Source organism: Vicugna pacos, unplaced genomic scaffold (assembly GCF_048564905.1).
Source record: "Vicugna pacos unplaced genomic scaffold, VicPac4 scaffold_19, whole genome shotgun sequence".
NCBI lineage: Eukaryota > Metazoa > Chordata > Mammalia > Artiodactyla > Camelidae > Vicugna > Vicugna pacos.
In genome coordinates, this window is record NW_027328740.1 from 33,019,178 (window position 1) to 33,046,657 (window position 27,480).

A 27,480-nucleotide genomic window follows, 5' to 3' on the forward strand; every position below is an offset into this window, starting at 1 on the left:
GCAGTTTCTGCTCTGAGCTCCAGATCCTGATCCTGCCGGTGGTCTATGGTGATGCCATTGTGTACATGCTCTTCCTTTTGCACCGGTGTGGAAAGGAGACAGCCCTTCCCCTACATGAGGCTGCAACATGCTGACACTCAAAGCAGGCACAATGAAGAACCAGCTAGAGTCCCCGGTACCAGCTGTCCCAGGTAGAAACGTCACCTTCACCACAGTGTTCCTGTGCTCCTATCAGGCCTTCACTACTCCCAGCAGGCCATGCCTGAGCAGTGTGACAGGTGACTGTCTGTCCCAGCATGGCATGGTGGTGATGATCCCACCTTATCTGTTTGTTTTTGGAATGTCCCCACACCTCTCTGAGCTTCACTTTGCTCTTCTCACAGGCAGAGTTGTACAGGCATGAACCTCACAGGGTTATGGTAGGTAGTCACGGTAGCTGCTCACCCAGTGGCATTCTCTGCCGAGAGGGCTGCTGGGAGTGCTGTGTGTCTTCACACTTGTCCTTCACTCTTCCCAATGAAAACACTCTTGGCCTTATTCTTCCCTGGCCTGCGGCCTTTCTGTGCTTGCAAAAGAACATGGAAACAATCTGCAAAGAAGTTTTGAGGTTCTGTCCATCTTGTCCAGGAAATGCTGACTCTGCTAGATATGCTGTTGGGTGGGCTCTCATGGGAGGGGCTTGGGCAGGACTTCCCTTTGCAATAAGCTGCCCCACCCAGGCCTTTCCATGATCCAGACCCCTGGGACCAGGGTGCAAATCCCCAGCTCCCCACTTGTCAATCATGTGACCTGGGCAACTTTCTCAAACCCAAGCTTTGTCCACCCAAGGTCAGCAGAGATGGGGGATAACAGGATGTCCCGCACAGAGTGTCTGTGCAGATTAAGTGAGGTAGAACAGACAGAACAGTGGTGGGGCCTGGCCCATTGGTTGGCAGAAGGGAGCTCACCATGTGCAGCAAGTTCCGCGGGTCACCCAGCAATCTGCCCAGAGGCTTAGCCACTCCATCGCTATCATGCATCTGAAGTCCACTTAACCACATGGGAGAGAAACAAACACATATTCTGAGTGTAGCTGCCACAGGGAAAATTGCATCTTAGCGGGGAGTAATACCAGAGGGTGATCAGGATGGCGGCAGATGCCCCCTGGGTTTGAGCAGACTGGAGCTGCTCTTCAGAGACTGGGGTTAGTGAGGATGGGCTTGTAGAAATGCCCCTCTCCTTTACCCATCAGTGCTGGGTCCTGCGGGTACTGAGTCCCACAATCGGTGTGCTGCTAGTGCCCTCAGCACAGAGAAAAACCCAGGGGTTCCCACAAGGCTTCGGCCACGTCCTCTGCTTCCTGAACTCCCACTCTGGTGACCCCACCTGGGATGCAGAGATGAGGTGAGGCAGGGACCTGTGCTGTCAACATCACTGCTCTACCCTGGGAATCTGGCACACAGTAGGTGCTTGGTAACTCATTGTTGAATGAACAGCAATACTGGGCCAAGTTTCTGTGGGTGTCTGTGCCCCCAGATCAGGGACCCCTCAGGGCCCACCTCACAAGTGACATGAAAATAATGATCCCACCAGGAGCAATAACAGTTCCTCAGAATAAATGGGCTTTTCCAAGCACTCTCCACCTGTTGCAAAGGCCTCCCAGCAGGGAAGTGGGCTGTCAGGGGCAGCACTGCACTCTCCACTGTAACAAGGAGAAAGCCAAGGGCCACAGAGAGGAGTGCCTTTCCAGTGTCACTGCTCACTTTCCCACCTTTTGGGAGACCAGGAGGCTTTTCTACTACATTCTGGCTCTGAAGCCCGAATACTGTGTGGACATGCCTCCCTCCCTGGAGCAAGGAACCACTAAGTGACCTGTCACTTGTCACCAAGCAGACAGGCTCATTCCAGCTCATTGTGCCACCAGCAGGTTGTGCTAGAAGCAGGATCCTCTGGGAGACATCACACTCTCCCAAGCTGGAAACAGGTGAACAGCTCACAGGTTTCCTGGAGAGGATGGTCACATGGCCTTGATCTGGCCGATCAGCATTTTCCATCCTCCCTGGCCACTGTGATTGGCTCAGGGCTGGGCACCAGCCCAATCAGGCTCCACGGAGGTCAGGCCTAGTTGCTGGAATCCTGGGAGCAGAGAAGTTCTATTTCAGTTGGGAGTTGAGGGGTGGTGATGTCAGCCTGTGGCAGTTGGTGACCATCTTGCTTACATAAAGGCAGAGCCATGTGAAGATGACACCAGTGGCAGAGCCCAGAGGTGGGGAAGGATGACTTCTGTTGATGTCACTGAGCACCAGGTACAGACCTGCCTGAAGCTATCTCCCTGTGGACGTCTCAGTTAGTCATTCTCTCCTGCCCTGTTTGCTTCATTAAGCCACTTTGGTTTTCTGTCACTGGTTTTAAGAAAAAGTTTGACTATTCCTTCAAGCTGGCTAAATGGAGACCCTGGAACTGCAACAGTGAGGTGACAGGCAACAATGTGGCTAATAGAGTCCAGAGGCGTCTGTTCAAACAGGGGATTGTAAATGACAAGGGAGAGTACACATGGCCTCAGTGAACAGATTTGCTACTGGTAGCTCCCAGTTCCTGGATATTAGAGTGCATGCACTCAGCCAAGTCTCAGCTCTGCTGTCACACCTGCTAACCCACACCTCTCCTCTCCCACCTGCCGGGCCTAGGGGGGCTGGACACCCCCGGGCACCTGAAACAGCCCAGGGCTTTGTGTAGTAATTTACACAGGCTGCCCCCAGTTCTGAGGGTGAGGGTGACTGGGTTCCAGTTTACAGAGAAAACAGACTAGACGGTCTTACTGGTGAGATGTGGGGGTGGGACCCCAATCTACCTTCTGACCTATGACTTCAGAGTGGACAGCCTCCCCACCCTCAGCCAGGATGCTTGCTAAGCCTAGGGGCTCAGGAGTCCTGCTTCCTCCAGCACCCCTCCTGGAGGTGAGAGTGGGGGGCTCTTCTCTATACAACATTCACCCCTGCAGGGGCACACGTGTGACCTCACAGTCTGTCATCCCTTCCTTATGACCTGGACCTCCTTGTTGTGTGAGCACTGCAGATCATGGGTGCACACGTGGGCAGGTGCACCATGACTGAGAGGACAACACTCCAATTTAAGCCCCTCCTTGCTCAGATGATTACATCCTGGAATTGAGGGGTTCCCAGGGGTCAGGTGGCCAATTCTGGCCTTAGGGGCAAATTCTTATCACCCAGGGGGCTAATTTTTAAATTAAATTACACATTTACAATTCAATAGTCAAGCCCCTTTCTAGGCAGCCTTGTAGTCACTCAGCTTTTACCCCTCGCTGTGACCATGTTCTTAACTTCAAATTGAGTGTCATTATGGACATGAACATGTCCCTTTCATGTGTCACCTTCACAGTAAGCGGCCACCCCAAACTCCCCTCCCTTCCCCTTGTCGATATCTCCACTCAGGGAGTAGGGCCCTTTTGATGCAGTTGTGCAAATGTGTGAGCTAAGGGTTTAGAATGTCCAGGCTAGGAGGGGTCTGCCCCACATGGCAGGGCAGGTGGGCTGGCAGGGGGTGATGGTTCACTTGCAAAACCTCAGCTGGTTTCAGGCAGTGACAACAGACTGGCAGCCAAGGGCTCAGCTGGTGCAGAATAAGTGGATTAACTGTGTTCACCCAGACGCCTTGGGGGTGGCAGCCCTGGAGTACGACTACAAGTGAGGAAGGTGGAGGGTCCCCAGTGCCTGGACCTCCACCTTCTAAAAATCAGGACTGAGATGTGGCTCTGAAGTCAGAACACTGGAGTTCAAAGCTTCCCCCACCACTTAGTCAATAATTCAAAGCAAATGAGCCTCAGTTTTCTCATGTGTAAAATGAGAACTTTGAAGCCTCTCCCTCTGAGGGTGTGGAGGGAAGTAAATGCGGTGACAGCAGAGCACAGGAGCTGTCTGGGCTGAGCCTGCATACAGGCAGGCCGTTGTTGCTGCCATGACCACTGTCTTCCAGGGCAGGGTCTGCACTCTCTCCCTGTGAAGGTCCAGACAGTAAACATTCTAGGCTTTGAGGGACCTACAGTCCCTGTCACAACTACCACCCTCTGCTGTTGGAGGGCAAAGACAGCTCCTGCAGTAGGTAGTCCAGTCTCGCACCCCTGCTTCCTGACATAAGTATTCCTGAGATACAATTTTCACATAACTTTGTTGGCTTTAGGTGTGCAGCATAATGACTTGTTACATGTGCATATTGTGAAATGATCAGTGCATTAAGTTTACCTGACGTCTGTCATCACCCAAAGTCACACACTATTTTCCTTGTGATGAGAAATTTTAAGAGGTACTCTCTTAACTATCAAATGCACAACGCAGTGCTGTTAACTACAGTCACCTTGCAGTACATTATGTCCCCAGGACTTGTTTATCTTCTAACTGGAAGTTTGTACATTTTGATTATCTTTCCGAATTTCAATCATCCCCTGACTCACCTCTGGCAACCACCAACCTGATATCTGTTTCTATGTGTTTCGGTTTATTTTGTAGATTCCACATATAAATGAGATCATAGGTATTTGTCTTTCTGTCTTATTTATTTCACTTAGCATAATACCCTGAAGGTCCTCCCAAGTTGTCACAAATGGCAGGATTTCACTTTTTTAATGTCTGAATAAGATTCCATTTTATATACATATATATGCATCATGTTTTCTGTACCCATTCATCTGCTGATGGACACTTAGGTTGTTTACATATCTTGGTTATTGTAGATAATGATACAGTGAACATGAGGGTGCAGTTGTCTCATTGACATAGTGATTTCATTTCCTTTGGATATATTCCCTGCAGTGGACTTGCTGGATCATATGGAAGTTCTAATTTTAAATTTTGGGGGAGCCTTCTTACTCTTTTCCCGAGTGATGGCACCAATTTACATTCCCACCAACATTGCACAAGTTTCCCTTTTCTTCACACCACCACCATCACTTGTTGTCTCTTATATTTTGATGACACCCACCCTGACAGGTGAGAGGGGGTATCTCATTGTGGTTTTGATTTGCATTTCCCTGATGGTGAGTGATGTTGAGCACCTTTTCATGTACCTGTTAGACATCTGTGTGCCTTCTTTGGAAAAATGTCTATTCAGTTCCTCTGCCCACTTTTTAAATCACATTGCTTTTTTTTTTTGCTGTTGAATTGTAAGAGTTCTTTATATGTTTTGAGTGTTAACCCCTTATCAGATATATAGTCTGAAAGTACTTTCTCCCCTTCTGTCTGTTACCCTACCCTCTGCTTTCTGGATGACAGGGGTCCAGGCACTTAGGAATCTCTGCTTCTCACGTGTTTCCAATGTTGGTTGGGTGAGGGCTGTGTTCTGATAAAAGTGTGCACAACCGTGTGTCACTACCCCTTATTTTAGAAGGTGGGCTCTGAAGAGTGCAGTGTGGGCAGGGATGTTTCCCAGAAGTCATCATTTGGATGGTCATGTGCTCTGGAACTCACACCAACTAGCCCGGATGTGATGGGGCAATTTGCAAAGGGAGGACCTTGCAGCTAAGACACAGACCAGGTGCTCTTGTGTCTTGTTGGAAGGACCTGGAAACAAAGTTGTGTGGAACAGGGAATCCTCCAGGTCACAAGGCTCAGTTCAGACTTCTGGGGTGCAGAGACCTGCTCTGAGCCACTGTCACTGAGGAGCGAAGGGCCTCAGGCAGGAGGGAGGAGTTGCTGGATTTCACTTGCCCTGTGTGTCAAGTTTCAGCTCTGGTGATTTGTGGAACATGGGCTTAGCTTTGGGAATGTAAGAGGAGAGGTTACTGGGGAAGGGCTGGCTTTTTCCTTTGATTGAGGTCCTACTGTGTGCCAAGCACAGCAGTCCTCTGAGTCAGGGCTGGAAAGCCAGGCACAGAGAGGTCAGGGAGTTTCCAGGTCACACAACATTAGGCGCATCATTAGGGTCTGATGCAGACCTGGCGCCCAGCCCACATTCTCTCTCCTTTCCCAGGACCATCATGATCCCACATGTCAGAATCACCCAGAGAGGCCCAGGTATGGGCACTGGGACCTTTCCTGCCTAACATGCAAGGAGCCTTAAGAGGGACAACAAGGCACTTCCTGAGTCCATGATGCCCAGAGGCTGCTCTTAGCAAGAGGCTCAGCACACACTCTTGGATGAATCCTAGCTTTGTCCTGAGTCACTCTGTCCTCCCTGCCTCAGTTCTTCTGCCCACATGGGGCTGCAAACAGCAGCCACTTCACAAGGGTCTAAGGAACCTCCAGGATCCTGGAAGCAGCACCCTCACACAGGGAGCACGGTCTCCTTAACTTTTCCTCACCTCTTTGCTGGATGTAGAGTCCCAGCGGGGCCCTGGCTTGTCCCAATTCTCACCCCAGATCAGGGTCCAGCAGGGGGTGGTGTCCAGGCTGGACTCTGTCCTCTGCCCCTTTTGGGGACCCTCATTCATCGCACCTTGGCTGCCTAGACACTGTCTTCCAGGGGCCACTCTGTGCCTCCCACACCTACCTAGCATCCACCCACCCTGGGTTACTCCAGCGCCCTCTGGCCCTTGGACACACACCTACTCCGTGTTGAGTGGAAATGAGGTGACCGACATGCTGGGCCTCCTGGACAGTCTGGAGGAGACCGATATCCCCAACCTGCCCACCACCCCAAGAGCCCAAGATGGGGAGAGGGTGTGCCTCCATTCATACTCTGATTTGCTCAGATTCTCAGCACCTACTTTGCTGGGTGGATATGGGGGCAGAGGTATGATGTAAAAGCAGGAGACCTGGACAGCAGACCACGAGAAGGGGGCTAGCCCAGGCTGGTCTCATAACCCCCTTAGCTTTGGTTTTATCATCTTTAAAGTGGGACAGACTCTTGTGAGGTGAGCAGGATCCTGACCCATAGCCAGGAACTGTCCTACACGCCTTAGAGAAGCTCACTGACTCCTCACGAAAATCTGTGGGGCAGGGACAGGCATTATCACCCATTTCTGCAGAAGTAACTGAGGCACAGAGAGAACAGCTGAGGTGACGACCCCAGATTACAGAGCCCAGGTCATCTGGTTCCAGTGTCCAGGCTCATGGTCAGTGCCCACTCTGGGTTTTCCTCCTCCCTTCATCCACCACTGGGACCCATGGCCGCAGCCTCATCTCAGTGTGATTGTTCATGGGGAGCAGGATGGGTGCACTGAGGGCCCGTTTCTCTGAGGACTGCTTTCCCAGAAGGCTCAAGGGGTTGACTGTATTCACTACTGGACACCCAGGCCTGGGCCCAGGCCAGCCACACTGCAAAGCCTGAATCAGTGATTGTTGAGTGAATACCTGAACCTCTGCATGTACCTGCATGTTGCCCCCATTTCCTCATCTCCACAGCTGGCTACCCGGCCAAAACCCCGTGTAATCAGGCCTGGGCCAGGGACAGTCACGGGGACCAGAGATGCTCAGCTGGGGACAGGAAGCCTCAGGGGCCCTGTGGCTGTCCCAAGCATCTCCTGGGGCAATTCACAGGGAAGCCCAGCCAGCTTCCAGGAACAGCAATCAGGTCCCAATCCCAGGGGTATAAGGTAGGTCTTGAGGGGTGTTTCCTGAGACTGACTTTGTGTATGAAGGGGGCCTGGGGGTCAGGCTGCTTTCAACGTCCATTCCAGGCCTACATCCCTGCTGGCAGCATGGAGCTAGTCATAAAGGACACAGGCCGTGGGGCCAAGGCTATAACAGGGCTCTGCTCCCTCTCTGTGGCTCAGTGTCCTCATCTGTAACAGAGAACTAGTAACAGGGCCATGGGAGGGCTCACTGAGACCCTCCTCTGTGGCTTTGGTTGGACACTGCCCTCCCTCTGCTCAGTGCCATTCTCTGTAATAGAGAATAGTAACATTTCTCTTAACCCGTTTTGGCCCCATTTTTCTGAGTCTCTTTCTACATTGGGCCCAGGGCTTTCACAGAGATCACAGACTTGGGATGTAATCAGAGTGTGGTCACAGCCCTAGTGGTCCCAATTGAGGCCAGAGGAGCTTCAGGGGGGGTGGGAATCCAGAACTGCTTCATGGAGGAGGTGAGATCTGAGCTGTGTCCCCAAGGATGAGCTGTCATCTAGCTGAGGCCTGACACTGAGCAGGACCCATGTACATGGTTAATGAGGGTGTGAATGAATGAATGGGCACCCCTCTGACAGAGAGTGAGGGGGGAGTCCCCTAGGCCAAAGCAGGAAACACAGGGCACCCTGGGGGAACAGAGGGCGTGGCTGCAGTGTGATGCCTGCCTCACCCTTTATGGGTGTCTTGCCACCACTTTAGCGTGTGTTCTGGTGGATTGGGAGCCCTTTTCTCTCCTCTGCTTCAGTATCCTGCTCTTCATTCCGAGGAACACCCGCCTGTGTCACCTCAGTGTCCCCAAGTGGACCTGGACCTGTCTTGTGGGAGATTTTGAAGAGGGATTTGGTGTGCAGCCCAAGACTGAATTGGGAGGGAGAGGATAATAGGGACCTCCAGAGGGGATCATGGGCTGGGAGTCATCGGAGGGGTGGGGAAGGCAGAGCCTCAGAGCTGTAGGATCCTGCTAGTGGTGGCTCCTTCACGAGGGGCTTCACAGGGAGGAAGCAATCATGGGGAAAAGGCAGAGCTCAGTTTGGGGCTTGCTGACATGGAACAGCTCATCACAGAGACGTCCAGAGGAGCTGGATGTAGGGAACGAAGATGCCACTGATGTCAGGGTCAAATCCTGAGACCCAGATGAGGTGGGGCGGTGGTGCAGGGGAAGGGGCTTGAGGATATCAAGATGTTCATTCATTGGGGTCCTCAGGGTGGGGACCTTCATGTTCATTTCACAGCCACCTGGTGCCTGACAGAGTTAGGCTTAGGGAGGTCACTGAGTAGACACGTGCCGATAACCTAGATTCTCCTCTTTCCACATAAAGTCCCTGGTGTGAAGCCAGCAGGCACTCTTCAGAGTCATACACGCTCACCCCTGGGCTCTCTGTGTGCCTAGAGCCCAGTGGCCCCTTACCTCCCACTCCCCACTGCAGGACCCTTTGCACACCTGCATTTCCACAAGCTATAAAACATCTTCTCTTGCTGTGTGTTTACCCTATGAAACCTCATTGCCCCAGGAAGAGAGGCCTCACATCCTTCCCTTATTAAAGTGGTAAAGCCTTTTGTTCAGAGAAGCCCCTGTCAGATCTCATAACCAACCAGGTACCTGTGCATGAATTGATCATGCAGCCCCCTCCTCCTTGTGTGCACAGCACCCCCCCAATAACAGACCCCACACACTCAACCTTTGCGCTCGTGTAGGCACCTCTTACCTGTGTGGCCTGATGTTGTCTATAGCAGTGTCCCTATTGAACTTTCCTAAACCCTTCTCAGACGCTGGTATTTCTTTACCAACCCAAGTAATTAGCCTGCCATTGTGCCCACAACACCTGAAACAGAGTTGGCTAAATTATGCAGATTGATGATGCAGGTTAATTTGCTATAAAGCTGAAATCAAGGTTTACAAATAAAAGCAACATACATACTCAAGGCAGGACTAAGAACTCACATGGATAACTAAGACCCTCCACATACATCCCACTTTGCCCTTAGGGCCTTTGCGATGGCTGCTCTTCCAGCCAGGATCTCTCTCCGCCTGCTTCTTAAACACCTCCAGGAATCTGCTCAAATGTCCTCCCTGACCTTATTTTTCTCCATGGAACATATCACCTCCGGACATTGTGTATATTTTACTTAATTTTCTCTGTGTCCCACACCAGGCTGTCTGCTGCATGAGGATGGAGAACTGACTGCTTCACTACCTGCTGTGCCCGGTATCTGGAACCCACCCAACACACAGTAGGACCTCAGAAATTGTGTGACGGGTGTGTGATCACTGTAGGCCACAGACAAAAGTCTTCCCAGCAGTCATGGTAAGAGTCATTCATTCTCTACTTACTGAGCCCTACTGTGTGCTGGATACTGACCTGGGTGGGAGGCATGCAGTGGATTAGACACAGTGAGCACACACAGCATGTTAGGAGGGACATGTGCTCTGGAGACCACACAGGGCTGGGGGAAGTCAGGAGTGCAGGAGTGGAGGAGAAGAGGGCCAGGTGGAGACAGTGGTGCCAGAGGAGACAGAGAGGTGGGGCCCAGGTCGTGCAGGGCTTTATGGCTCCTGTGAGAGCTTTTCCTCAGGGCAGCGGAACCATGGCTGGGTACGGAGCAGGGGCCCAGTTCCTGAGTGCTATGCAGGAAATGGAGCAGGTGTCTGCTGGGGAGATGTGCGTGGAGGAGGCTGTCCCTGTAGACTGTGCAGGCAGAGAAGGCTCCTCTGAGGAGGTGACATCTGAGCTGAGCCCTTGTATGGACCGTGTTTCCACCTTCTGTAGACTGGATGCTTTCATCTGCCCTGCAGCCCTATGCAGGACACACCCTGTTCTCAGTCACCTGGACTTGGCCTCCTGCCTGCCTTTTGGGCCCTCCCACCCCAGAAGGAGTCCTTCTAGATCTAACTCACTACCTCCTCCACTGGACTTGGACTCACACTGAGCCACTGTCCACCTGCCCAACTCACCCAGAGTCAAGTCCAGACACTTGGGGGAGCCCCTCCACTCCAGAGCCCATGAACTTACTCAAATGGCCAGTCCTCAGCCTGCTCACATGCCTCACACTCCCCTCCTGCAGAAACCCTGTGACAGATCATGTCCACAGCACCCTGCTCCTCCGATCCTGACCCCAGGCTTTCCCATGTGGTGTGACCCCGCATAGGTTGCAGTCCCCTCCTCCAGTCTGGTGAGTAGAAACTACCTTTTCTTTTTTCTTTTGTTAATATATTTATTTTTTAATTTTTATTTTATTGAGTTATAGTCAGTTTGCATTGTTGTGTCAATTTCCAGCATAGAACATAATTTTGTCAATTGTGTTTACTCTTTCAAGAAACCATCTCTTGGCTTGATTTTTTCAAATGTTCCTTATATCTCTATTTTATTTTTTTCCTCCCTGATCTTTATTATTTCCTTCCTTCTGCTTACTTTTGTTATTTTTGCTCTTCTTTTTCTAATTCTTTTAGGTGGTAAGTTTGATTGTTTATTGCAGTTGTTCCTCGTTTTTGAGGTAGACCTGATTCTCTCGCTATAAACTTCCCTCTAAGCACTGACTTTTCTGGATCCCATAGGTTCTGTGTGATTGTGTTTTCATCATCATTTGTCCCAATGTGTTTTTTATTGCTTCTTTGATTTCATCATCCACCCATTTTTTTTTAAAGTAGTATGTTGTTTAACCTCCATACTGTCATTTATTTCTCCTTTATTTTTCTGTAGTTAATTTCTAGTTTCATGGTATTGTGGTCAGAAAAAGTTGCTTCAAATATTTTCTATCTTCTTCAAATTGTTAATGCTTCTTTTGTGCCAAAGTATATGACCTATCCTAGAAAATGTGGTATGTGCACTTGAGAAGAATGTATGTTCTATTTTAGGGAAATATAAAGTTCTGAAAATATTACCCAAAACAAATTGTTCTATTGTATCATTTAATTTCTATGTTGTCTTATTAATTTTATGTATGGAAGATCTGTCCAGTGATGTTAATGGATTGTTTAAGTCTTCTACCGTGATTGTATTCCGATCAAATTTTCCCTTTTTATCTGTTAGTATTCCCTTTTTGTCTGTTATATATTTAGGTGCTCCTATGTTGTGTTCATATATGTTAATGAGTGTAATATCTTCATCTATGACTCCTTTAATCATTATAAAATGGCCTTCTTAATCTTTCTTTATAATCTTTGTTTTAAAGTCTATTTTATTTGAAATCACTGTTGATATTCCTGCTTTCTTGTGATTTCCATTTGTGTGGAATATCTTTTTCAATCCTCTCACTTTCAATCTATGTGTTTCCTTCTCCCTAACGTGGGTCACTTGTATACAGCATATTGTAGATACTTGCTTTATTATCCACTCTGCACTCTATGTCCTTTGATTAAAGCATTTAGTCCATTGACATTTATAGTAATTATTAATAGAAATGTGTTTATCACAATTTGAACTTTGTTTTGCAGTTCATTTTGTATTTCCTCTTTGTTCCTTACTTTTTCTTTTTGTGGTTTGATAATTTTCCTTTTTATTATCTTGGTGTCTTTTTAGTTTTGTGACTCTATTGTAACTTTTTGGCTTGTGGCTACCCTACTTTGTACATATATTAACCCATTACTATATCTGTTTGTTTTAAACAGATAATAATATAAGCTCAAACCCATCCTACCAAGAACAAAAAAGAGAGAGAGACAGAGAGAAAGAGAGAGAGAGAGAAACCTGTATATTTTCTTGCTCGCCTCTCCCACCCTTAATGATTTAGATGCCCTCTTTTATGATTTCATGTTTATTCTGTTGTAATTCATTGTAGCAATCACCTTTCCAATTATGGTTTTCTCCTTTTTGTAGCATCCTGCTTCTTTTCTATTTAGAGTAGGTCTTTCAATATTTATTTTAGCATAGGTTTAGTGTTGCTAACTTCTTTTAGTTTTTGCTTCTCTGTGAAGTTCTTTATCTCTCCTTCTATTCTAAAGGATACCCTTGCTGGATAAAGTATCCTAGGCTGCATCATTTTTTCATTCAGGACTTTGAATACACCTTGCTTCTCCCTTCTGGCCTGTACTGTTTTTGTAGAGAAATCAGCTGAAAATCTTATGGGGGTTCCCTTGTATCTCATTCTTTGTTTTTCTCTTTCTCCCTTTAGAATCATTTCCCATTCTCAACCCTGGTCATCCTGATTGTAATATGTCTTGGTGTGGGTCTGTTTGGGTCCTCCTTGTTTGGGACGCTCTGTGTTTCCTGTACTTGGATATCTGATTCCTTCTTTAGGTTTGGGAAGTTTTCAGTCATGATTTCTTCAAATATCTCTTCAATCTCCTTTGTTCTTTCTTCTCCTTCTGGGACCCCCATTATGAGTAGGTTGGCATGCTTTATGTTATTCCAAAGGTCCCGTATATTGCTTTCATTGGTTTTTATTTGTTGTCTTTCAGCTGTTTTGTTGTCCTGTCTTCTAAGTCACATATTCATTCCTCTCAATTATCCAGCCTACATTTTATAGCCTTTACCTCAACTCTCCTCTCAGCAAATGAGTTTTCCAATTTTCACTGGCTCTTCTTTAGAGTTTCAGTTTCATTATTTGACATATTCTCTGTCTCTATACACAATCTCTTTTAGTTTCTTCAGTACTTTGATCACTCCTTTTTTGAAATCATCTAGTAGACTATCAATGTCTATTTCATTGATTGTTCTTTCAGGGGGTTTATCTTGTTCTTTTAATTGAGACAGGTTGCTCTGCTTTTTTATCTTGCTTATATCTCTCTGGCACTATGGCTTATGGAGTATCAATTATCTACTGTGGTCTTTTAAGAGTTTATTTATTTATATAAAGTGGATGCAGAAATAAAACTAAGCACAAAGAAATTAGTTTTAAAAGCAGTATAATCAATAACAGAAGAAAATATTGAAACAAGATAACAATTGAGTTGGGATGAATTTTTAAAATATTAAAGGAAGAAAAAATATTTGAGAACAGAGTATAATCACAACAGAAGAACAAAACAAGGATAAAACTGAAATTGGACAAATTGTAAGATAATAATAAAAGTATTTTAAAAGAAAATTTTAAAAGGGATTAAAAATAGAAATATAAAAATTATTTAAGAAGTAACATTTAAAAAGTAAAAGAAAATGGAACAGAAAAAGAAAAGAGTATGTTCCCTTGGAGATTGTGTGCCCTTAGTAATTTTATCAAGAGGTCCTTCTTAAACATGTGTGGTTACCAAGTCTTACTTCTGTGCCTTTTGTCTGTTATCCCTTTGGTTAATGATGTGGCCATTAACCTGTTAACCAGAGCCTACCCTGGCTATTGAATGGGGACTCCTCTTTGTTTTGTTGTTGTCAAAGCTCCTGCCCTTGCCTTGCTTCATGAACTCAGCTCGTTGTTTCCAGAGACCCTCTGGTCACACCCTTGGTCTGTGCTGCTCCCAGTGCCTGTAGGTAGACATGTCACTTCTCCTCCCAGTGCTGCATCTTGGTGCTGCACTCCTGCATGGTAGGTGGACAGGTTGTGTCCCTTCCCAATGCCGTGTCCAGGTGCAGCAGTCCTCCACAGTAGTTGGGTCGGTTGCTCCCATATTCAGTGCTACTCCCCACACCACATCTGTTCCACACTCTGTGGGTGGGCTTGAGGCAAATGGCCACACCAGCCCTAATCCCTGCTCTTTGCCAGAACTTTGCTCCTTGTTCATTTGTCTTAGAGGTGTGAGTTCATAGAGGCACCAGGACAGAAACGTCCTATATGTCTGGGGATGTAAACAAGTCTCAGTCCCACCTATGAGGTTGCAGAACTGCCAGGTACATATTCAGGTTTCAACCCCATGTCTGCCTGGGTGGGTATGATGGCTGTGGCTGAGCCTCATCTCTCTTATTCTGAAAAATCACCAGTTATGTTGCCGTGAGTCAGCAGAAACAAAGGACGAAACACCCCTTCCCCCAGGCAAGCCAGCAATATTGCTTTGCTTTATTTTTTTCTTATTTTATGGGAGGCCCAGGCTGTTCTGATCTGTATACAATCCAAGCAGTTTTCCACAGCACACTGCAGTCCCCCAGGGTTAACTATGTACAGTCAACCAGAGTCTGCCTGGATCCAGCAGCCTGTCCCTTCCCATCCCTGATTCACTTCTAGGTTTGGGGGTTGTTGACACACTTTGTGCCCATTTAACTTAATTCTGTCAGTCAAGGGTGGTTCTGTACACATCTGAGCCTCAGAGGTTCCCTGTCCATCCTGCTGACCTCTCCGTTGGAAAGAGGGAGACCCAGTCAACCAGCACTATCCCTCCTTTGCTGCTCCCTCTTCAAAGGACCAACCCCAAGCCATTTTGCATTTTCTTCCTTCTTTTTTCCTTTTCTCCTAGCAGATTGGTGGCACATTTTGTCTTTTGAAGATGGCAATGTTTTATCAAAGTTCAGCAGATGCCCTGAGTGGATGGGTGTGTCTGTGAATGTCAGTCTTGGTGAATTTATTGGAGAGGATAAGATACAAGCATCCTTCTACTCCAATATCTTGGCCTTTCTCCAAGAATATACACTCGTAATAATTTTGTCATAAGGTTATTTTTAACTATGGGTGGTTGCCAAGTCTTCCTTCTACGCCTTTTGCCTGTTATCCCCTTTTTTGGTGGTGTGGCTGGTGTTCTGGTGGCCTGAATCTGCCCTGGCTATTGAGCAGGAGCTACTTTTTTTCCTGTGGTTGTCACACTCCTGCCCATATCCTGCTGTGAAAACTCCACTTGCTGGTTCCAGAGGCCATCTAGTCGTGCCCCTGGTCTGTGTCCCAGCATCAGTAAATGGGTGGTCTGCACCCCCCACCAGATGCCTGGTCCCAGGACCACACTTGTGCAAGGTAGTTGGCAGGTAGCTCCCCTGCCGCATTAGGTCCATGCTTTGTAGGTGGACTCAGAGGAAACAGCTGCACTAGCCCTCACCCCTGCTGTGTTCCAGAACACTGATTCTTGTGCATTTTTCTTAGAAGAACCAACTCAGAGAGGCATAGGTGTGTAATGGTCCCTTCTTCTTGGGACTGTAAACAAATCTCAGTCCCACCTATGAGGTTGTGGAGCCCCTAGGTAGAGATTCGGGTTTTAACCCCTCCTCTACCTGGGAACCATGCACCAGAAAATATGGTGGCTATGGCTGAGCCTTGACTCTCTTCTCCCAAGAAGTCTCCAATAATGGTACTGTGGGTCTGCGGACACAAAGGCTATGGCTCCCCTTCCCCCCAGGGCACACCAGCAGTGTTTTTTGCCTTTTTTTTGTATTTTATGGGGGACCAAGGCTGTTCTGTATACTCTCCCAGCCATGGCACACAGAACATTGCAGTCCCCCAAGGTTTCCTTTGTAGAGTCAGCCCGAGTCCTCTGCTCAACTCAGACAGCCTGTCCCATCCCACCCCTGCTGGTTCGTGTCTAGGGCTGGGGATCGTTGGGACCCTTTGTGCCCAATTAACTTAGTTCTGTCAGTCAAAGTCTATTCTATACAGATCTGAACCTCTGATGTTCCATCTCCATCCTGCTGAACTCGCCATTGGAGTTGGGGAGACCCAGTGTATTAATGCTATTCGTCCTTTGCAGCTCCCTCCCCATTGGAATGGTCCAGAACTATTTTCCTTTTTCTTCTTTTCTTCTGTTCTCCCAACAGATTTGTGGAAAATTTTATATTTTGAAGAAGCCAATATTCTGTCAAAGTTCAGCAGGTGTTCTGGGTGGTGGGTGTGTCTGTGGATGTCACTCTTGGTGAATTTGTGTGAATTTGTGGGAGAGGGTGAGCTCTGAGCATCTTTTTTACTCCACCATCTTTCCTCCTCCTTCACTCTTTTTCTTTTGATTGGAACATTTAGTCCATTGACATTTATAGTAGTTATTTTATAGATGTGGGTTTATTGCCATTTTGAAATTTGTTTTCCAGTTGATTTTGGTATTTATTTGTTTCTTTCTTTTAATTATTTTTATTTTTGTGGTTTGATAAATTCCTTTTCTATTAGCTTGGTTTCTTTTTGGGTTTTATGACTCTATTATATACTTCTGATTTGTGGTTATCTTGTCATTCAAGTATGGTAACCCCTTACTTCATCTGTTTGGTTTTAGTTGATAGTCATGTGGGCTCAAGTGCATCCTAAAAAGAAAGAAGACAAAGAGAAAAAAGAAAAAAAAAAGAGAAAAAATATATATTCTCTTGCTCTCCTCTTCCACCTTTTATGATTTTGCTATTCTCTCTTTCTTGTTTGCTTTCTTGTTTTCTTTATTGACTTACTGACTTATTTATATCCTCATGTTTTCCCTTGCAACTCACTGTATTTATCACATTTCCAATTATGGTTTCTTAATTTCTATAGCTTCCTGTTTATTTTTTATTTAGATTAGAACTTTCAAATTTTTTTTAGCATAGATTTAGTACTGCTGAATTCATTTAGTTTTTGCTTGTCTGTGAAATTCTTTCTCTCTTTCTGTTCTAAAGGATAGTCTTTCTAGATAGAATATCCTAGTTTGCAGCCTTTTCTTATTCAGGACTTTGAATATATCTTGCCACTCCCTTCTGGCCAGAAGTTTTTAGGTAGTGAAATCTGCTGAATGCTTATGGGACTCCCTTGTAACAAACACTTTGTTTTTCTCTCACTGCCTTTAGAATATTTTATTTAACTTTAGCCGTTTTAACTATAATATGTCTTGGTGTAGGTGTGTTTGGTTTCTCCTTGTTTGGGACCCTCTGTGCCTCCTGTACTTGGATAGTTCTTTCCTTCTTAAGGTTTGGAAAGTTTTCAGTCATGATTTCTTTAACTAACTTTTCAATCCCCCTTTCTCTTTCTTCTCCTTCTGGGACTCACCATTATGCATAGGCTGGCACACATTATATTATCTTGCTTTAATTGGTTTTTATTGACTTTTCTGTCTGCTGTTCTTTTTGGGTTATTTCTTTTATCTTGTCTCCTAAGTCATTTATTCATTCCTCTGCATTATCTAGTCTTCTTTTGATTGCCTGTATTTGAATTTTCTATTTTTAACTAGCTCTTCTTTATAGTTTAAATTTTATTTTAAAGTTTTCTGTCTCTATTGATAGTCTCTTTTAGTTCTTTCAGTGAGTTGATCATTCCCTTTTTCAAGTCTAGTAGACTATCAAAGTCTATTTTACTGCTTGTTCTTTCAGGGGATTTGTCTTGTTCTTTTAATTGAAAGTGGTTCCTCGGCTTCTTTATTTTACTTATATTTCTCTGGCTCTATGTATTTCTTCTAGACCCGTTTCTGAGCTTTTACATGTAGTAGGCAGGGTTGGAGCACTTCAGTTGTGAAGAAAAATAGGCAGAAGATGTTCACTGGGGAGTTCTCTCTGTGGTGTTGCCTGTCACTTGTTATGCAGACTTACAAAGTCCTATTTGTTGATTTTGGCTTTATCCCTGCCTTAGCTATGGGAATGTCAGCCACCTACTCTGGTGCCACTCAGGTTCTGAGCCCCAGGAAACATCAGTGCAGATCCAGCAGTGTCAGTCCCTTGGACCTGCCTTAGCAAGTGTGCAGTCACACATATGAATTTGTGGTCCACTACAGGTTCAGCTCAAACCCCAATCCCGCACTCACATATGGAACCATACACCACCCTGTTGTAAATACCCTCACTGGCCACCCTTCTTGAGTAAGAACTCCACTCACTACCTGTAAGTCTCAGAGGTGTGGATCCACAAAGTGACCAGATACAGCAAATCCACCCTCTCTGCCTGGGGCTGTAAACAAATCTCAGTCCCGCCTGTGAAGTTGCAATGGCACAGGGTATGGAGTCAACATTCAGCTCTGCCTTTGTTCAGCAGTGTTGGCTCTCACCAAGCCCCATTTCTCTTCTCACGAGAACACACCAGCAATGGAGCCAAGTGGAGTAAGTGACTTTGGCACAACTGTGTTTCATTCCTCCCCCATTATATCAAAATTTGTGCTTTTTTATGAGAGTTTCAGTCTTTTCTGTTCCACACACACACACACAGCCAGAGCTCACACTGCCCTCTAGTTTCCTGAGGCTGCCTCTCTGCAGTGTGACCCAGCCCTCTGCCTGGGCTCTTCACTGACTCCAGTAGCCTGTTCTGGCTCATCCCTTCTAGCTCATGTATAGGGCTGGTCATCACAGGGACCCTCTGTGTCAGTTTTCCCCAGTTCTGCCTGCCATGCAGTTGCCACTGTCTCCTCCAAACCTTGGAAGCTCTGCTTCTTTCCTAGCTGATCTCCCAGCTAGAGAGGTTGTGTCCCAGTGTGAGGGTGCCTTTATTCCTATGCTACTCTTTCCCTGCAGGATCAGTCCTGCACTTAATTTTTCTTTTCTCTTTTTATTCCTTACCATATTTTGTGAGAATCTTCCTGTATTTCAAAATAAGAGACACTCTACCAGAGTTCAGGAGGTTTCTGTGCAAATCAATGTTTTTGTAGATGTAATTCTTTGAGTATTTGTGGGAGAGGTCAAGCTGTGAGTCTGTCTACTCTGCCATTTTGGCTCCTTCAAATTTTAAAATAGGGCTAGTTCTTTCTTAATTACTCTCAAAAAGCTGTTGTAGTTTTCAGCGTACATGTCTTGTAATTTTTCCTTGCCTCTATTGGATGCTGATTCAGAACATACACAACCTTCTAGAGAAACCTGTCCCACCCTGCCATTTACTGCCAACTAGCTGGCCTGTGTCTGAATCACCAAAAGGTTTTGTTCTTTATCTGATTCTTAATTCTTTAGAATTTATCATTTTACTCTCATAAATGCTGATAGTACTTGTAACATATATTTTAAAATAAAAATAATAAACTTTATTCTATAGATGAAATATGAATGAATCTCAAGTAACATATGCTTTTAATACCTTAGAATTAGTAAAGCAATATAGATACATTATAAATGCTTGAAATGTTGCCTAAAGGAAAAGTGCAGAGATTTGCAAATCCCACTCCCAGAAGTGACCATCATTAATGGTTTGGTGAACATCTCTCAGTCTCTATCTCTCTCATTCTCTCTGCCTCTGTGTCTCACACACCACAAGATTCATTTACATCTATGATGATTTGACACATATGTGGTTATAGAGATGGCATCTGGGATGTAGATGATGGATTAACAGGCATCCAAACTGAGGGCTTCCTTGACATCAGGTAAAGACCAAGCACTCATTTTTCCAGCTGCACAACAATCATTCCTCCATGTGAATCAGAACTGATGAATCCCACCCCCTCTCCATGAACATTAGTGTTGCTTCCATTTCCCTAGTAGTTTAACCAGGATTGTGATGAACATCCTTGAAAAGACATCTTTGAAAAATTGTGCAAGAATTTTAGTATGATCAACACTAAGCATCAGCACTGCTCGAAAAGTGGTGCACTTGTGGAACTGTGATGCATTCTGCATACTGTTCTCCCAGAGAGGAGAGTCTGCTCACTCTTCCCTCCAGGGGATCTACTGTGGCCTCTGCCTCCTCATGTTGTCACTAGAGCTGGTTGTCTCCAGGCTAAAGGCCTGCCAGTGTGATGTTGACCAATGCTGTCTCCGAAGTGTGGACATCTTCGTGCATCCTCACTTGAGAGGTCGAGCATCTCTAATATACACTGGCCACCTGCATTGCCACTTGTTGGAATTGCATGTGTTTGTTCTGTTTCTGTTTAGAACACAGTGTTTCAAGATATTTTTGGACCACAGGGATGTGAAACCTTTCTCTGACTTTAGGTTATGAAAAATGATTTTTCCATGTTATGGTTTGTCTTTCATGGATTTTGATTATTATTTTTTTTTATTTTGTTAGGTTATGTTTTGCCACAGGAAGAGCTAAGCATCTCCCTCCTGGCTCTGGTTTCACACATAGAATAGCAGTGCCTATCTCGAGATTATGCACATAGTTACTAAAAATATTCATTTTGTATATCTCATATTTAATCCACCTGGATTTCCCTTTGAAATAACCATAATGCTACTTCAAGTAAAAAAAAAAAACACCAATCCCTTGTTAAAATATGAGAGCAGACACAAACAGCCACCTTTTGTATGATTTCATTGATAGGGAACATCCAGTGTAGGGAAAGACACACAGAGAGAAAGAGGATTAGGGCTTGTCAGGGGTTGGGGGAGGGATAAAAGAGAATGTGTGCTTTGGATACGGGGTTTTATTTTGAGGAAAGAAACAGTCTGAAACTAGACAGTGACGATGGTTACACAGCATTGTGAATGCACTTAATGCTCCTGAATTGCACAATTTAAAATGGAAAAACATCTAAATTTTATTATGGTAAACTTAAAACATAAAAATAGATGGTACTCTAAATGACATGAAAGAAAACAAGGAAATGACAGAAAAAACAAACAAAAATGATGCCAGGAGAAGGGAAGTAAAGTTCGGGTCTGGGAGTGGGTTGATACTTAGAATTAGATGACAGTGTTGGTGGTTGCAGAGACATCTCAGCCCGTAAGGGTGGTGATGCCTGAAATGGCTCTGGGTCTCATAGAAGTATGTGTGTAGGTTCAGGGGGAGCTACAAGATCAGGCTCAGGGTCTCCCTGCAGGACTGGTAATGTAACTTGGCTCTAGGTCTCCTGTAGGGCTATTCTTACAGTCTGCAGAGCTGGTGGGATGTGACACGGTTCTGTGTGTTTTGCAGGTGCAGGCTCGGGTTCCCCAGCAGGGTTGTTGGAATGGGACCCAGTCCTGGGTCTCCTGCAGGAGCCAGATCAGGATCTCATGCAAGACCAGGCTCAGGGTATCCTTGTAAGGCTTGTGGAATGAGACCCCATCATTTTTCTCCTGCAGCAGCAGATTCAGGGTGTCCCTGCAAGGTTTTTCAATTTCACCCTGCTCTATATCTCCTGCAGGAGCAGGCTTGGACTGTCCCTGCTGGGTTGTTGGAATATGACCCATCTCTGATTCTCTTTCAGAAGCAGGCTCAGGGTCCCCCTACAGGGCTAGTCGATTTTGTTCCAGTCTTAGGTCCTTTGCAGGTGCAGGACTGGGGTCTCCCTTCAGGGCTGGTGAAATGTGACTCAGCTGTTGGTCTCTTGCAGAAACAGGCAGAGTTTCTCCCTGCAAGCCTTGTGGAATGAGACCCAGTGCTGGGTCTCCTACAGGAGCATGCTTAGGGTCTACATGCAGGGCTAGAGGAATTGGACCTGGCTAATGGTGTCCCTGCAGTGCTGCTGGAGTTGTTCCAATTCTTGGGTGTCTTGAAGGTGTAGGCTCTAAGTCTCCCTGCATTGCTAGTGAAATGTGACTCTGTTGTGGTTCTCCTGAAGGGACAGTCTCAGGGTTTCCCTGCAGGGCTGGTGGATGGGACATAGTGCTGGGTCTCCTGCAGGAGCAGGCTCATCTTGCAACATGACCAATCTCAGGTTCTCCTACAGGAGTAGGCTCGGGGCCTTCCTGCAGGGCTAGTGGAATTGGACATGGCTCATGGTCTCCCTGCAGTGCCATTGGAATTGGTCCAATTCTTGGGTCTTTTGAAGGTGTAGGTTGCAGGCTGATAAATTACCTGTAGGGCTGGTGGAATGTGACATGGCTCTTAGTCTAATGCTAGAGCTGATTCAGGGCCTTTCCACAGGGTTGGTAGAATTGGCCCAGGCCTGGGTCTCCTGCATGTGCAGGCTCTGGTATCCCTGCAGGGCTTGTGGAATGTGACTGGGTTTCTGTTTCCTGCAGGGGCAGGCTCAGAGTCTCCTTGCAGTGTTGCTGGAATGGCACATGGTTCTGAGTTTCCTGCAACAGCAGGCTTATGTCCTTCCTGCATGGCTAGTTGAATATGACTCAGACCTTGGTCACTTGCAGGAGCAGGCTAGTTTTCTCACTGCTGGGATGGTGGAATCAGACCCTGTCCTGAGTCTTCTGCAGAAGCAGCTCCAGGTCTTCCTGCAGGGCTGTTGGAACATGACCCATCACTGGTTCTGCTTCAGGAGTAGGCACAGAGTCTCCTTGCAAGGATAGTGTAATTGGACCCAGCTCAGGGGTCACTACAGGGCTGATGAAATGTGTCCTGGCTCTGTGGTTCCTGCAAGTGTAGATTCTGTGTCTCCCTTCAGGGTTGGTTTAGTGGGACCCATTCCTGGGTCTCCTGTAGTAGTAGGCTCAGAGTCTCCCTGCAGGGCTGGTGGAATGGGCCCCTTCTCTAGGTCACCTGCCAGAACAGATTTGGACTCTGCCTTCAGGCTGGTGGAATTGGGCCTGTTCTTGCACCTCCTGCAGGAGCAGGCCTTGGTTCTTCCTGGAAGAATACTGTAATATGACCCATCTCTGGTTCTCTTGCAGGAGAAGCTCATGGTCTCCCTAGAAGGTTAGCAGAATTTGTCCCATTCCTTGGTCCAAGGCTCAGGGTATCCCTGCAAGGTTGGTGGGATGGGACCTAGTCCTGTGTCTCCTGCAGTAGCAGGTTCTGTTCTCTTTGCAGGGCTGGTGGAATGTGACTCCACCCTGTGGTTCTTTTGCTGATGCAGGCTCAGGGACCCCACCAGAACTGATGGCTCTTAGTCTCCTATGGGAGCAGGTGAGGGATTCCCTGGAGAGCTATTGGAATTGGTCCCAGTCCTGGGTCTCTTACAATTGCAGGCTCAGTGTCTCCCTGGAGGGTTTGTTGAATATGACTTGGCTGTGGGTATGCTGCAGGAGCAAGCTCAGTGTTTCCATGCAGGGTTGGTGGAATGGGATCTAGTTCTGGCTCTCCTGCAGGAGGAGGCTGGGGTTCTCCCTGGAGAGGCTGATGGAATTGGACTGGGATGTCTGTCTCCTGCAGGAGCAAGCCTTTGGATTACCTGCAGAGCTGGTAGAATGTCACACAACTCTTGTTCTTCTGCAGGAGCTGGCTCATATTCTCTGTGAATGGCTTGGTCTCCCCCAGGAGCAGGTTTGTAGTCTCACTACAGGGCTGGTGTTATGTGACCCGCACTGTGTTTTCTGCAGATGCAGTCTTAGTGTTTGACTGCAGGTTTGGTGGAATGGGACGAAGTTCTGGGTTTCCTGGAGTAGCAGGCTCACGGTCTCCCTTCTGGGGTATTGGAATGTGACCTAGTCATGTGTTTCCTGCCGAAGTGGCCTCAGGATATCCCTGCAGGGCTGTTGGAATTGTACCTCACTGTGTATCACCTGCAGGATCAGGTTTGTGCTCTCCCAGCAAGGCTGGCGTATTTGGACCTATTCCTGGGTCTCCTGCAGAAGCAGGCTTTCAGTCTTCCTGCAGGGCTTCTGGAATATGACATATCTCTAATTTTCCTGCAGGATCAGGCTTGTGGGTCACCCAGCAAGGCTAGTGGAATTGGACCCACTTCAAGGTCTTAGTGCATGATTGATGGAATGGGACCCAGTCCTGGGTCTCCTGCAGGAATTGGCTCAGAGTCTTCCTGCAGGACTGGTGAAATTGGACCAATTCCTGAGTCTCCTGCAGGAGGAGGCCCTGCATCTTCCTGGAGGGATGGTGGAATACGACAGAGATCTGTTTCTCCTGCAGGAACAGGCTCAAGGTCTCCCTACAAGGCTAGTGTAATTGGACACATTCCTGGATCCATTGCAAGTGAAGGCATGATGGTCTTCCTACACAGCTGGTGGAATGTGATTCGGCTCTGAGTCTCCAGCAGGAGTAGGCTTAGGGTCTCCTTGAAAGATTGGTGAAATGGGACACAGTGCTGTCTCTCCTGCAGTAGCAGGCTCAGGTTATACCTGCATGGCTGGTTGAGTGTGAAGGAACAGCAAGTCTTAATACATTGGCCCACTCCTGGGAAAAGGATAAACAGGGCTTGGTGCATGGTCTCTTGTATTCTCTGAAAAAGACCCTTGAGATGTGTTGATTCTGATGACCTCTTCCAAGAACTTGAACACTTTTAGAATCTCTGCCCATTCATCTTGTTTAGACTGAAGGAATCTGCCTTTCATCAGTTCTTGGAATAGTGATCAACACAAAAGGAAAGAGGGAAGAAAAAAATACCAATCTATCTGTTGAGAAATCAGCTGAAGACATTAAAAAGTTCTCTTGCAATGCACTTGTTTCTATTTTGGTGCATTTAGAATCATTTCCTTATTATCAATTTTGGCCATTTAAATTAGAATACATATTGTTCTAGGCCTACTGGGGTTCATTATGCTTGGACGCTCTGTGCTTGCTGTGTTGAGATAGCCGGTTCTATCTTTGGTTTAAGAAAATTTCAGTCTGATTTCTTCAAATACCTTTTCAAATCATTTGTCTTTATTCTTTTCCATGTGGGATCCCTATGAGTCATACACTGGTATGTTTTCTCTTATCCCAGGTTTCAGTTGCATTGCTTGCATTGCTTTTCACTAGCTTTTCTATGTCGTGTTCTGACTGAGTGATTGTGATTATCCTGTTTTCTAAGTCATTTATTTGTTCCTGTGCATTATCTAGTCCGATTTGGACTGTCTTTAGCTTAGCTATTCTCACCATTGAGTTTTCTGATTATATTTGGCTCATCTCAAGTGTTTCTCTTTCCATTTATACTAGCCTGCATTTGTATTCATAGACTCAAGATTTCCTTCAGTGTTTTTATGTCCTCCCTTTTCAAGTCATGTTCTAGTAAATTTTGGGGGTCTAATACATTGGATGTTCTTTCAGGAGACTCCTGTCTTTTGAAAATTTGGAATAGTTCTTTTAACTTTATTATATCTCTCTATCACTATGGGTTAAGGATTATCAGTTATCTATTATAGACTTGAACGGCTTTTGTAAGTGAAATCATTTCTGTGCACATTTAGTTTTAATGCTGTGAGGATTGTTTTTGGTATGTAATGATGCCATGCATTCCTTCTGTGTCCGTTGCCTGTTATATCTATGATTGCTACCGTGGTTTTTGTTGTGGTGAATATAACCTATTCTAGTAAAGTTAGCAGAGTGTCATTTTGGTTAAATGTTTATCATAGCTCTGACAGTGCTGGGACTACTAATTTTTGCTGGAATAGAGGTTTCCAAATGATTTCTGGGCTGCAGGCTGGATATGTGGAAAGGGAATTGTTCCAATATACACTCATGAAAGTGCATTCGTCCTTACTGTTGCCACGGAAAAGTCAAAATTTTATAATGGGTTCCCTCAGGTTCTCTGCAAACAAAGACAAAAGTGGAAACAAATCTAATGATGTCACACATTAGAAACTGCTGAAACAATCCTGCAGTGCCACAATTGGGTCCTAAGTGTAGTACTGGGTCAGCACCACAACTTTAGTTGCATTAGCATGTGGTAGGCAAGGTTGATGGAAAAGCTTCAAATTCTCCTATTTTTCAGCAGATCTCTGCTCCAAGAACTCTTGTCAATAAGGCATGGGAACTCAAAGGCAAGCATGGAGCATTTCAAAAACCTCTGCTTTGGACAATAAGAAATTTCAATCCTGCCTATGATAGTTGCAGATCTTTTGGCTATAGAATCTTATTTCAACACGAAATTGCCCTGGATTCTAGAAACCAGATAAAGATGGCTCTGATTGAGACCATTTCTCCTTTATGGAGAAAATGAGCAATTATACTGTGGATGTGAAAAGGCTGTGACTAAGGCCCTGGGTTACTAAGCTAATCCACAACACATATGCCAGCAGATTTAATATTAAGAGAGGACCCAGGCAGATCTGTTCTCTAGATAGTACCAACCACAGCCCAAAACAATCTCCAAACCCCTGGGAATAAATTTGTGCCATCAGCCACACCCCTAACACACAGATTCCACAGGCACCCCTAGCTCAAAATTGGCAGATGGAGTATTGGTCTGGGAATCAATTGCAGAGAAATTTTGTGATTATTGCTTTCAGTTATGTCAATCAAACGTCCACTATGCACTCTTTTAACCCTCAGCGCATCGTCTTCCATCTTAAATGACCTGTCCACTTTAGAGTGTGCATCCCAGTAAAACAGTTTCCCCTTTACTGCTCCTTCACCAAAGGTCAGGACCTGTACTGATTTCCATTCTCTACTTTGCCTTCTACTCTTTCCAGGTTATGTGAGAATTCTTTCTGACTTTTGAAGTAAGAGATGTTTGGCCATTATTCAGCAGGGATCCTGAGCCAAGTGCCGGGAGAGTGGATGTTTATCTTGCTGTATACATGGGAGAGAGTGAGCGAAGTTTGCACTGGTACTCTGCCAGTTTGGCATAGATAAATTAACACAATTTAGACATAACTCACAGACACTTGATCCTTGTTTAGCTATTTTTCTCTATATCAATGGTGGAAGGATGTGTTCGAAGACTCCAGGTCTGACAATGTGTACATACCTCCATTGCAGACTTTCAAATAGTTAACAGAATTGAATTACATACTATGGGAAGTGTATCAAAATAAAGATAGTTTTAGAAATATACTAAATCTAACTACAAGACAGAGTTGCCATATTTAGGTATCAGCTTGAAATACCCAAATAAGAAAAATACACAGAAAATATAAATTAGCAGCCAAAAGTCATGAAGGAGGCAGGTCAACACTTTTCTCTTGGTGCTTCCAACACTAAGAAAAACAATGAAATAATTCTTAGAATCATTAACAACCACAACCATGGGTTTCCATTGTTCATGTGGTGCCCTTTCCTAATAATGGCACATACTGGTCAATGTTGGCGATTCAAGGGGCAACATTACTATTTAGGAAAGCACAAAGAAACCCAAACAATGTATTTTTATATAGGCTTGGTTTCAATAGCACTTAGAGACATTATAGATATGAGAACACTGCTGCACTTCTGCTAGGCTATTGAGAATCATGTGCTCTTCTATGAAAGATGAGAATGTTTAATCGTCCAATTATGTTGAGAAACACAATTAAACCCGACAAATATGGCAACCACATTATATCCTGCACCCGGTACTTGACTGAAGGGAAAAGATGGTCCACAAAAAATGTGTCACTACATATCTATGTCAACAATTATACTTCATTTCAATAACAGAATTATAATAGTTACAAATACTGTTTTGAAAAACTGAGGATAAATAAATATTCAAATTCAGGCAAAGAATCCACTCACTTACAAAACACCCTTCACACCAAAGTAGATAT

General features: G+C 45.7%; 1 long non-coding RNA gene across 1 annotated transcript in view; it reads left to right on the forward strand.

Annotated features, from left to right (window-relative positions):
• Window positions 1-2,160: 2,160 nt before the first annotated feature.
• LOC140693260 (uncharacterized) overlaps window positions 2,161-27,480 on the forward strand; it is a 28,922-nt gene continuing 3,602 nt past the window's right edge. The window contains exons 1-3 of the long non-coding RNA XR_012068984.1: window positions 2,161-2,285; window positions 9,709-9,861; window positions 10,619-10,726. This is a non-coding gene — a long non-coding RNA (uncharacterized lncRNA). The remainder of the gene's footprint in view (window positions 2,286-9,708; window positions 9,862-10,618; window positions 10,727-27,480) is intronic.